A 13,292-nucleotide genomic window follows, 5' to 3' on the forward strand; every position below is an offset into this window, starting at 1 on the left:
CTGGTATCTCTTCTTTTAAAAGAACCTTTAAATAGTATTAAAATCGTATTGGTGGATCTTTTGAAGTTAAAAACTTCCGCGATTTCATCAGTGTAATAAAGATTAATTTATGATTTTATTTGAGAAAAAATATCTGTTTGTTGAAAAGACACGTTCTAACTTCAAAAAGAGGTCCATCCGTTACAGTGTAAGTTTGATTTTTCCATCGTCACGTCGCGCCAGTTCATATCTTACTTCTGTGCCAATGAATAACCCTCTAGCATAGTTTTGAGAAATTGGTTGTGGGGTTAATGTTAAAGCTAATAAGACACTTCTGCACTTGTATTATTTTGTATTGTATTACACAATCGAAGATTTTCCCAATGACTGATAACATGTATGACAATAATTTCACAAACGTATGATGATCTGTCTCGAATAATATGATAAAATATAGCCAAAAGTGGTGAAAAGGCAGACACCAACCCGTACAAAAGATATAAGATAGTCCAATAAGAAATAATTGTAAGATTTACTGTGATAAAAGGGTTTTCCTCTGATTTTGCAAAACTTGACAATCATGATACAGAAGAAAATCAATTTTAGAATCAGAAAATAACATTGCAAAAATACTTCTTTTGGACAATTTAGTAACTTCCAATAAATGTGTGTTGTTAAAAATGCAATTTAAATACTAACAGCTGTTTCATTAAAATGTAGTGAAAATGATCCATTTGGTCATAATGTAAACGAATCTGAGAAGGGAACTTTAAAGGCTTCTGGGGCAGAGCCCTAAGGGAACTTACTTCGTTTTTCTTTTGATGGCACATCTACAGACCGAGACCTTCCTTTGGACACCTCTACCAAGTTTCTACGCCCAGCCGTTCTCTCAAATTAGTAGACACAAAGTTTCTAATTAAATACTTTGATTCTCCCATGTTAATCTTATGGGAGAAAATCCAACTTTGATGGAAGATCCTGCCCAAACCAATAAAGATTTCAAAAAATGAAAAACACTTTGCAAAACTACAGATCAGGGCGATTTTTTTGACACTTTAATCATCAAAATCGGTCCAAAAGTGAGGGAGGAGTTCTGTTTACAAAAATCGGCTTAGCGTATTATATATATAGTATAGATGCTTGCCTATTAATATATAGATTAGATTCCCTTTGACTACTGTGCTATCTTTTAAGTTAGACAAATTTTTAAATAATTCAATCAAACTATACACTTAATCAATTTTCTGCCGAAAAACCGCCATAAAGTACATTGTAGACCTTAAATAGTGAAGATAACAATAGTCACAAAAAATTTTTAACATAAAATAAGTCATAACACATTAGAAGTAATTAATGGACAATAAAATATTATTAAAACTGGCATTTCATGCGCAAATTTGTTTTCATGCATCAAATGTAAAAACAAACAAACCAAAGCTCCAGGGATGAAAAGTAAATGGATCAAGGTGGAATGGGAATTAAAAACTGCATTCAGCGAAGCAGCCCTCATCAGGGTGAGATGATGATTCCATCAGATTAATTGTTTTACAGGGGGTTGTTGTAACTTCTAACGATTATCATAATTCAGATAAGCTTTAAAATTAATGATTTTCTTAAATTATTTCAAATTAAATATTCTCCTAAACTATCTTTTTTGTTGTTAAGCACAAATATATCATAGGATAAATGTTTTTTTCTGAATAAAATATTTTGAAAAACTGTGTTACCCTATGAAAAATTGTTATAAGCTGTGTAAGAAACTGACCTGTACTTTTTACCTCCTAGATAGAACAAGATTTAGTCTATGCCGTTATGGGCATTAAATGGTACTTTATACAGGCAACACTTCTTGAGGGGAAAATACCAACAATTTTATTAGTTGAGATATTTTTATCGACATATAGTTTATTTCGACAACTACGTACTTCATAAAATATTTTTTTGAAACTACTTCTAAGACTCAAGAGTTTTAAATAGTTATTTAAATGTCTATAATCTAATGAAAATCAAATACAAATTTGCACAAATGTCTTTAAGAAATTCAGTTTTTTCTATCATTTTATAGATTTCATAGTGTCATCCCATTATAAATAAGTATCAAATATGTTAACTTTTATTTAATCCACATAAATAAATCTCCATTTCATGTTAATCAAATCATTGGATTAATCTATAGCTATGTATAGCTTTAAACATACAGACTCAACTAAAATAAACCTATAAATTATGAGGAAAAAGAACATATTTAGATAAAAACTCAAACTCAAACATTAAGACCAATAAACTATATTTTCTAGGCTACATCCTAAAATAAATGGTGGAAAGCAATAGTTATTGTGTCATTTATAATGTGAAATTACAATTTTGACAGACTCTATTTCATTTTATGGCAAAAGACAGGTAATAACAAAAAATGTCTAAAGATGATTTAAATTTTTGTAATCAATGGTGGTAAGATTTTGTTGTTTGAGCAGAAGAAAAACGTTCACAAGTTTATGAGAAGTCATGAAGAAAAGACTCTTTGATCCTGAACTGGAAAAATGTGGAAACATGTTTCCAAGACTTGTTTCTTGAGTGACACAATTGTATCTACGTCTGTATTTTCAGAACTCACCGACTGTAAAACTTTCAAAGAAGTAAATTTACTTTTCTTGTAGAATATTACTATGATTACTTGTAATTTTAGTAGTGTAAGTTTATCTTATAAGAATGATGTAAATTTTGGTAATTTTTAATTGATTCTTGGTACAGTAGATAATAGTAAAAAATATATTATAGGATTTTAGTTTTGCTAAGTATAAAAGCGTTTAGACATGATTAGACAAAATGGACAAGACTTTGCAGAAGACAGATTTAGATTAGAACAAGATGTATTGAATAACTCATTTAACAGATTTCAAAAAGTCTGGTATTTTAGTGCTTGACTAGTTAAATAGAGTTGATTTAAGTTCAATTTTAGAATGAAACAATAAAAAGATAGAAAATATCTAACATTGCTTTTCTTGAAGCTTGGGCACTATCAATTAGAAGAATTTGTCGCTTTACTGATGAGTTTTAGATAATGATTTCATAAAAAAATTAAAAATAGCTTCCTTAATGATTTTTAAAATTTTAGGGGAGCTGTGGCCTGATGTCCTCCGAAGGACCCAGGAATTAAGTAATGAATTAAATAATAAATGCTACATCATTTATAAATTATTGTTTATGTTTTGTTTCTCATCAATGTACAACAATCTTATATATTAAATAATATTAAATATTAATAAATATTAAATACGTGGGAGGGGCTTTTTATTTCAAAACTTAAAACTATTACTATTTTTTTTTTTTTTTTGTCCTAGGACGCTAGGCACGAGCCTGGGATTGTTTTTCACATTACTTCAGGCTAGACCTAGGGGTTGCGGCATTATCACTTAGATAAAATCCATTGGTGACTTGGCGGGGATCGAACCCGGGACCTCACGGACCGAAGTCCCGCGCTCTAGCCACTACGCCAGCTCGCTCCCCATTACAATTAATTATGCTGAGAGAGTATTTAAGAATTTTTTTTTATTTGTATGACAAATAACGGGGTAACAAATAAATAATTTTTTAGACATATAGTGGCAAAATACTACTAAAAATATCAATGCCACTGGAAGCTTGACACAATATAGACCAAAAGTGACATAATTCATGATCAAAAGAAGAACAATCACCTTTGACAATTAAAGGAGATGTTCTTATATTCTGAAGCTGATACAGGGAGGGCAGATTAGGGAAAAGGATGACAAAACATGTCATTAACCATTTGTTGAGATTACTGAGCTGGACAGAGATAAATTGGTTCACTTTTCCTCCTTAATTAAAAGTACACAGAACACCGTTTACATTACAAAGTGAATTTTAAATTCAACCCGCTTGTAATTTATAGGTACAGTTCTTGTTTAAGTGGTACAGTATAATCTTTGTTCTTGGTTGTGGTATTTGCGTTTATTTATCATTTTTCTCCCAATTGAATAGAAATAGGAATCCAGGAGGGTTTACAAAACCAAGGAATGCATATGAATGGAGTTTAATAGGATGGCAGAAAAATACACAGATTTTAAAAATTATTAAAACCAAGCAGCTCTAGCTTATTGACAACTAATACAATTTCTTACATATTTAAAACTTAGTTTAATTCATGTTTAGAATACGAGGGCCTATTTAACATTCAACCAAATAAATACATAATTGAAATAAACTCATTTATTAACAGAAAACTACACCAATGTCGACAAAAAAAAAACTATTAAACTGCCCAGTTGACTTGTACTAACCAAAGTCAAAAGCAACCTAGATTGATTAGATAAAGCAACTGGAATATTTTTTATCTGCATTTTACAAAGGAAAGTACAAAGTAATGGCTCATTCAGTGTTGAGCTTACTTATTTTAATTATATTTTAATGTTAATATATATATATTGAACGATATATATATAGATATATTGAACGAAAAAAACTAATTATAAGAATTGAAACTTAAACTAAATTAATTGGTTGCTGATTATTTACTGTAGGCCTACTGGATATTGAGTTTTCTTTTATCAAAGATAAAAACAATAATGTAACAATTCAATACAAAAAAGTACAAATCTGTTAGTGAACTCTATTTTTAGGGACAAAGAAAGGTTCCTGATTGAAATATTTGTATTCAATTTAAACACAAAACTGTAAAATAATGTTAAAATCAGGGAGCAAGTAATATTTGTACTCATTTAAAATTTAAACTGAATCTGTAGATAACAGTCGGCATTATTAAAATTGGTCTTTGTTGCAAAATAATGACATTTTAAGGATTTTAAATGGAAATTCTGCTAATGAAACTGACTTTTTAACAAAAGATCCTGTATCTTAACTAATATAATATTCATGAATGAGGTTTTTTCAAGATTAATAACATTGATATTTAACTCTTCTACTAATATTACTCTGGTTCCATACAATTTGATTCTGTCAACAAGACAATTAAGTTTATTAAGAAAACACAACAAAAGGTCTTTTGTTTTCATGCAGCCGTTCAGACAAGATTGAATACCTAATTAATTGACTTGGAAAATTATCTTTAACAATAAGAAACCTTTTACAGAAACTGATCCTTGTTGAAAGATTTTAAAAGTCTTAATTATCATATTTGCTGAAGACTAAACAAATAAAATTAGTGTATTTTAATTAGGTTTTTATCTGAATGAAACTGTTACTTTGTTACATGAAAATATAGAATGTCTATTAACTGTCTCTATAATGCAACTGGTATCAATAAAAACCGTTTTTAATACAGTAAATATGCTTAATAGTTGATGATGCATACTATTACGCAACTAATTGTTTGAAGAAGTAACATCAAATTTTACACAAAGGTTCATACATATCAAAATAATTTCAACAATCTGCTGAAAATTTTTGAGAAAAAAAACAGATAATACAAGCTATATACTTTGAATTAATATCAACCTGACGGGTCTGCAGTACAAAGATTTGTTGAAACATGATTCTTTATTTTACAAATTATATTTTTTATATACAAACCAATGATTGATTTGTATAATATCCATCGTCTAGGCAAAGTAATCATACATTTTACACATGTATTCATAGAAAACGACTACATCTTTTAGATGAAAATAAATGATAACTATTTAAATTCATCTTGTTTCATAATAAATTTACAAAAATGCATATTAAAAATATGTCCTGACATAAATGATCATTTCTTGACAATACATTTAGTTTCATGCCCAATTGGACACAAAGTTCTTACAAAGACGTCTTAACTCTTGGAAGGCTTCCTCAATAACATTATATGTAGAAGCTACACTCAGTACTCTTAATCGATAGACTGGTCATAGATACATAGCTGGCTCCTGGCTCTATGTATGCTACTGAATTGGCATTAGAGTGAGGAAGACGCTTAAATAAAGTTTATTTCCGTTCAGCAGTTGGTTTAACCGAAGCGCATTAAGGCGTTTTAAACAATTTAAACGTCGTCGTTCAGTATTTCTTGAGTTTTGGTTGTCTACTTGGTTACTGATTGTTGGCCAAATTTTTAAAAAGGAAATGCGTTTTGTTTATTTTTTCCAGTAGCTTCATGCTTTGCCAGACAATGATCCTCTAGATAAATAACATTCTCCAGCCCCAGTCTGTCAATTATTGATGAGACACTTCCCTTCGCGGACAGAAGACACCGTTACGACACCACAACTGATACATTTTCTTTTCCTCGACGGAAACGATTGATATTTTTTGTTCCACTTCCTGGGTTGAAAAATAATTAGTAGATTTTCAACAATATTATAAATCAGAACTATATTTGATTCTTTTTTACTACAGTATAACTGAAATTGACAGCATTCCAACCATCCGAATCGACGATTACCTTAAGCTAATATAAAAGGTAATTCCTCCTCACCATTCCACGTGGTGTTCTTCATGATTCTAATTTGCCTTTATTTCCCAGCATGAAGCCTTTTACAGAGGCGACCAGTGACCAATGGTCTGTTTGCTGGCCGCTACGTGTTTTGCCGGGCAGTTTTTACCCGCCATTTGCGGTGATCGCGCGGGTTTGTAGCGGCTCGGTCGCGGCATCGAGGTAGACTTCTACCTCGTAGAAGTCTACCTCGATGGGTCGCGGTCGACACTGACCGACAAGGTTCAATGGTTCAACGGTTTTGTATCAATGTCATTGAGGAGGAAATGTTGCTTGGTAATCGGAAATCAGTTTAGGATTGATGATTGTCGAAATTGTAAGATGTTTTTTTTTTTATAATTAACCAACTAAATACCGTATGGTAAATACTGTTAATACCTCTGACTTTAAATTCCAGAAATATTTTTATAGAATAAGTATCGTATAAAACAGAGAGGATATGGCATACAGTAGGATATGCAACAATTTGAACGAACATAGGTTTCAGCTACTGGGGTGCAAAAACTAAAGAATACCATACCACTGTTTAGCACATAATAAACAGACTGACAGACAGACTACAGTATTTGTAAATAGCCACCTTTCTATGAGGAAATTTATTAAAGCTTGTTAGGTTTTAAAGTGCAAAAAAATAAAGTATTGTACATTTGGATTGGGTTTGAATATATTGAGGGGGTCTAACAAGTCCTGAGCAACTAAGTATGTAAATTCACTAATTAATAAACACAAAAACCTATAATATAGAATCTATAACCTCAATGACAAGACTCGAGGTGATTACTAAACAAGACCTTTTATCAAGGTTGATTTTTATTGAGGTTTAACATGTTATTAGGGGCAAAAACGTTAAGAGGATTTAAAAATGACACTTGTTTTCATGGTGACTTGTTATCGGGGGTCTTGTTATCGAGGTTCCATACTTGGATTTTTGCCAAACAATAATGTTCTAAGCCTTTACAAATTTATCACCAATGAATTACAAATCGTACTTTGCAATCGAGTCTGTCAGATATCAGGGGAGATTGAGTGATTCTCCAGCCCCGGTCTGTCAATTATTGACGAGAAACTTCCCTGCGCTGACAGCCGAAACCATTACGCCACGACAACTGGTACATTTATTTTCTTCACGGAAACTTTCGAGAAAATGTCTATTGATGTTTTTGTTACACTTCCTCGTTGGAAAATAATTATTAGAATTTCAACAACGTTTTAAATCAGAATTATATTTTATTTATTTTTACTACAGTATAACTCCAACTATCCGAATCGCCGATTATCCGAATAGTTTATGGGAAGAATTGGAAAATCCTAAAACCACAATAACAAATCTTATTAGAATTGTTGTTAAAGAAGAAATAAGCCGCGATCACGGCAAAATTCAAAAACTCGCTGGTGCCGTTACTTTTCATCAGCTCTTGCGATCACGAAAACATTACATGTCTACAACTTGCAACGTAGCTAAGTATTTTGGAAAAAATTTAATTTAATTCCTAAATAGATTAGAAAAGGAAATCTAAAAAAATTCATACCACCGCATTCTAATTTTCTTTTTTTTACTATGCAAATCTATAGTTATGTCTCTATTTGGGTTTGCAAATATGTATTATAATTTCCAAATTTATGTTATATGAAACACTTTAACTCTAGAATATTGATTGTTTCTGACAGTGTTTGAGAATACAAATTACAAAATTATACTACAAGGTATAAATTAACAGTGACATAACAAATTGAAACGCAATGTTCCTCAATGCTGCGATTCTTACAGATCACCGGCAATTTGTGATACAAAAATTAAAATAAAACTCATATTTTACTTTATTTTAATAACAAGTTATTTTTATAACAATCTTCGGGATATAAACTTTATTTAATTGATATAAATTCAAACCCATAACCGTAGTGTTAGTGTTTGCCAATTCTACCATTTCATTGATATGATAGATACCAAAAGTGAAAATTGAATTTGAACGCAATGTTACAGTAACTCGAGGATGTCTGGAGAGTTTCTGCAATACAGCATCTACTGCAGTTGCTCTAATCACATGACCGCTGACCGGAAGAGATCGCTTCACACCGGAAGTGGTGGCGACCGCCGACAATCGATTGTCAAACCCCGCTAGCTTCCGACGCGGACCGCTCGGATAGTAGACCCGGGTCACTGCAAATTCCGTCGCTACTGAGATGACTGGGCTGATTGGATACATCTATCTATATATATAAAATCTAATGTATGTTTTCTATATATATAAAATCCAATGTATGTTTGTCCTTTATGGACTCCAAAACCACTCGACAGATTGTAATGAAACTTTCAGGCATTATTAAGCATTATTCAAGGATGGTTTGTGTAAAGTTTGGTGCAGATCCGTCAAAAGGGCTCCGCCCCAGTGGCTCTGTAGTTTCCCATGTTAACCTTATGAGTACTCATATTTAAATGGAATTAAATAAAATTAACAGCTGGTTTAACTAAGCAATTTGATTCTGTGATGTTCAATAGCATTAAAAGTTAATAAGTTTACCAACAGGGTGCAGCACATTTATATTTTTTAAATTTATAACAACAGCTAATTTGCAACCAAAAGGTGAGTGAGCGTAGCGAACGAACTTCAACCTGAAGGAAAGTGAGCACAGCGAACGAGCTCCAACCTAAAGGTGAGTGAGCGTAGCGAACGAACTTCAACCAGGATCTTGAAAATGAACAAGCATTTGACATAAAAGCATAGGACAGGACGACGTCTGTCGGGCCAGCTAGTAAACTAAATACAGTACAACTGTAGAGACCACTCGCTTTTGGGGAAAAACTAAAACTACCCCCACCGCAGCAAACCTGCAGACTAAGCGAATTGTCATTTGTTTGATTTGAATTTCAAAGATTTCCTTATACTTGTCAGATTTATTCCCTAAGTAGCATTAGATTTTATGAGTACCTAGGTTTGCTGCTACAGGGAAGGAAAAAGGTTTTCTTTTTGTAAAATTTTAATACTACAGGCTGGTATGAAATAAATAAATATGCCAAATTTGATCCAAATATATCCAAGCAAACTATAACAGTTCAGGATCACTAAAAAGAGACCAAATGAGGTACTTTATATTTGTAGCGCTTCCACGTGCTTTTACAGTCATAAATTACGTTGGGTTAGTGCTAATTTGCACAGTTACAAATATTAAAATATACAATGTCAATACCGTCAAACAAATTTAGTTAAAAACGCAACTTGGCCAAAAATATTGACCTATTGGATATTGAAGCATTGAACTCGTTTAAAACACTCCATCATGTCTATGGGTGAATATAAATATGAGGAAGATTCTTAAAAGATTTCATCGGTTTTATATAAGGTTTTGGGAACTCCCATTGTACCGAACAGTCGCATACATTCAACCAAATTATTAATTATTAACATGACATATTTGTGATGAATGCGGTATTTAAGAAAAATATTCCGTAAACAATGTGTGTTATATACTGTAACCACAGTTAGGCATATTATTTGTATTTTAATTTCGATTGATGATTTTGACGTTAGAAAATTCCAATTCAGCGGCAATACAATTTGTGAACACGTTTATCATACACACCAGACAAAAAAAATATAACATGGAAGATAAATTAATCAGGATATAATTACGTTAAGTATTAAAGCTGCATAATACAATTTTACGGTTAACACAGTTTTATGCATGGAGAACCCTGAGGATCACAATAAGGGGTTGAGGGCGGATCGTTACGCTCTTAATTAAGTTCCGACATTTAAAGGTCATCAACGCACCTTTGACGTGAAAACACTAGTAGTTGATAATACGGTAAATGGTCATTAGAAAAGTAAAGTCTCATTAATTAGAGTACGCAAATGGAGGCCTACTCGTGTTTGTGGATATAATGTAAAAATAGTGAAAATGTCTCTACTCGTAAAAATGTTTCTTATACAGTAAATACGGAAATTCACAGTCCCCTAATACGATTATACTAAGAGAAATGAGATTTAAAACCGCAAGTTGCAAGTAAAATGTTTTAAAAAAGCAAGCATATGGTTTTTGGCAATGGCTTTTTATACATCTAAAAAGTTAATTTGTGTGTTATTATAAGTTAATTATGGTGGTAGGTAAAATCTTGTGTGTACAGTCATTAGCTATTAAACTAGGGTAGGCCTAACATAATTTTTTTTACACTAAATAACAATTAAATTCCATAGTATAAAGTACCTACTTGCCCAACTAAAATCGAGGCTATTACAAATAACTGTAACGTTAAATATTGCTATTAATTTGGTCAAATAACCATCAGCGAGTTCCGTTATAGGCAATTTAGCTGATAAGTAACATTCATGCTTCATAAAGGAGAAGCCAGTGAAGCGAGCACGCAGGCGGCTGTGTGAGGGGAGCGGGCTCACGAGCGTGGACGATTATTGTTATACTACATACTTGGTGGGAATGTATATGACTTGTATATACATAAACCCGAGATTTAAACTTGGCCGATTTACTATACTTGAATTTTTGATTTGAAACTTACAATGTTATTTGTTTTTAATTGAACCACTTTACAGTCTGCAGGTTTGCTGTGGCCGAAGATACTTAAACGCTACGAAGTTGAGTTAACTGACATATTTATCCCTTAGATATCCGATATAACTCTGGTCCAGTGGTAGAACGCGGGACTTCGTTCCCCGAGGTTCCGGGACCAAATCCCGCCAGTCTCCAATGGAACTTATCTATGTGATATCGCAACATCTATCTTAAGCCTGAAATAATGAGTTACGGTTCCAAGCTATGTCCTAGGATGTGTTTTTGTGGTGGGACATCTAACACGAGACTACGCCGTGTGTCTAGCGTGTTACGAGAATGTGGATGAATGAACAGTGGGCGTAAGTCGATACGAAGGCCACTAGGACCTTGAATAATCCGATACCGCCACCACACCACACATAGCTGTGGTCACAGTGGAAAAACTGAGGAATCTGCACAGAATTTGCGGTGAACGAGAGATTTAGATCACTTCATCAACACGTCTCCTTCGAATTGGTCAGATGCAAATATTGCTTTTCATGGTGATTATGAGGTATGAGATATGCAAGATGATAGCGTCCGAACAAATAGGGTATTTATCAACGGGATCTGAGTTCATTTACGTTTGTGTCTGTTTACATTTCAGGGTCTCCGAAAATGTGTTTTCGGAGCATTGCCTCTTGGAGTTACGCCATTCGGACAAGTGCCTGGATATAGGACCTTGGTGTGATAAGTCTGTACAAATAACAGTACCGATAACTTTAACTGTTATCATCTAAAAAGCGGCTATGCTGTAGATTTAAATCATAATTTAAAATACCCCTCCGCAGCAAACATGCAGACTATGCAAGTTTCCATTTACCTCGGATTTCTACTAAAATATGATACTATAGTAAACCATAATGGCTAAACGTTTGACACACCCCATAAAACAAACTGTGGACCTTTAATCCGTACCTATTTTGCTTCAAAAGACATTGAAAAGTTTGAGAAAATTGTGCAAACGGGTCAAATAAGTCCAAATACAGCAACAATGACGTTGTGTGTGTGCAGTTATTGTGTATTCATTGCAAATTGTATTGCTATGGCAATGAATATGCTTTACATCGTGGAAACAACAGTTTTGTAGTCGCAGCCCCTTGTGAAGCCACCGAAATGTGAAACTGGATATTGTCATCCGGTACACGTCTACATGCAGGCCTACCACCCGGTACGTACACACACACAGAGAGTAGCGCGGGGGAGGAAACAATATATCGGTTAATGACAGCCGTTATTGGTACAAGGGTGGTCACAACAATATCCCGCCCTGTATATTACAACATGTCAGTGGAGGTGACATTGAACCTAAATACTGGGGAAAGAAAACAAAGGTAATTGTGGGTACAACAGTACAATCATCACTAGGGACTGAAGTGAATCTTTTAAAAATTATTTAAACTATATGCCCCACCGCGGCAAACCTGCAGACTAAGCTAATATGGGAAATTCGCTAAAAATAAACGAGGGTGAAAACCGACTTTTTTAACATCTTAAGGATCAAAAAGTGTTCATCAAACTTATGTTATTTATGTTATAACTATCCAGTTACTGAGCTAAAATCCCCCCTCCCCCCAAAATCCCCAAAACCCAATATATGTAGCATTAGAAATGTATTTTAAGCAAGATAAAATATTGACTAAAACTAAAAGAATGCGTTTGCATGAGATACAGTTTATTTGTAATGCGATTTAGAGTATTTTTAAGACTAAAATGTGTTTGCAGATCGGTATTCATTAACTGTCATGTGAGGCTTATACAATATAACAAATATTTCACGAAAGTTAACACACTTTGATTTTAATCTAAATGCTAAGTCAAGGCTGACATAACTTTAAAAGCCATATACGGGTAGGTATTCTAAACAGGGATGTTAAAAGAGGTTTAAATATTAACATAGCTTTTACGCAACGTTCCTTTATAAAAAGGGGCGAAATACATTTTCATTCACGTCATGAGAAACCGACAAAAGCTTTCTATTTATTCTTCTCCCTAAAGCCGAGCGTCTGTTTCCTTGTGGGTTCTCGGTAAAACTATTCAAGGTGAATTTATAAAAACGTTTACTCTATATTTAAACCCACTGTATGCAAAATAAAGAGCAAAAAATACGGTCGTGCTCATAATATGTGACGTATTCTTAATAAATATTTTACTTAAACCTAAACCTGAGGCTATAAAATATGTCTGCAAATATTAATTGTAATTTATTTGTTACTAGCAATTAACCCGGCGCACGTTGCTGTGCTAACAACTATTATTTAAAACCACTATTATTTTAAATGATAATTTGTTCTTTACGACAAATAATAACAAATGT

The 13,292-nt window shown here is 33.0% G+C and overlaps 1 protein-coding gene across 7 annotated transcripts in view; it reads right to left on the minus strand.

Annotated features, from left to right (window-relative positions):
* LOC128988875 (SH3 and multiple ankyrin repeat domains protein 1-like) overlaps window positions 1-13,292 on the minus strand; it is a 69,384-nt gene that overhangs the window by 31,956 nt on the left and 24,136 nt on the right. The gene's annotated exons all lie outside the window — the stretch shown is intronic.

The sequence above is a fragment of the Macrosteles quadrilineatus genome, unplaced genomic scaffold, assembly GCF_028750875.1.
Source record: "Macrosteles quadrilineatus isolate MER2022 unplaced genomic scaffold, UCM_ALF_1.0 Scaffold_3__2_contigs__length_128488019, whole genome shotgun sequence".
In the NCBI taxonomy this organism is placed as follows: Eukaryota; Metazoa; Arthropoda; class Insecta; order Hemiptera; family Cicadellidae; genus Macrosteles; species Macrosteles quadrilineatus.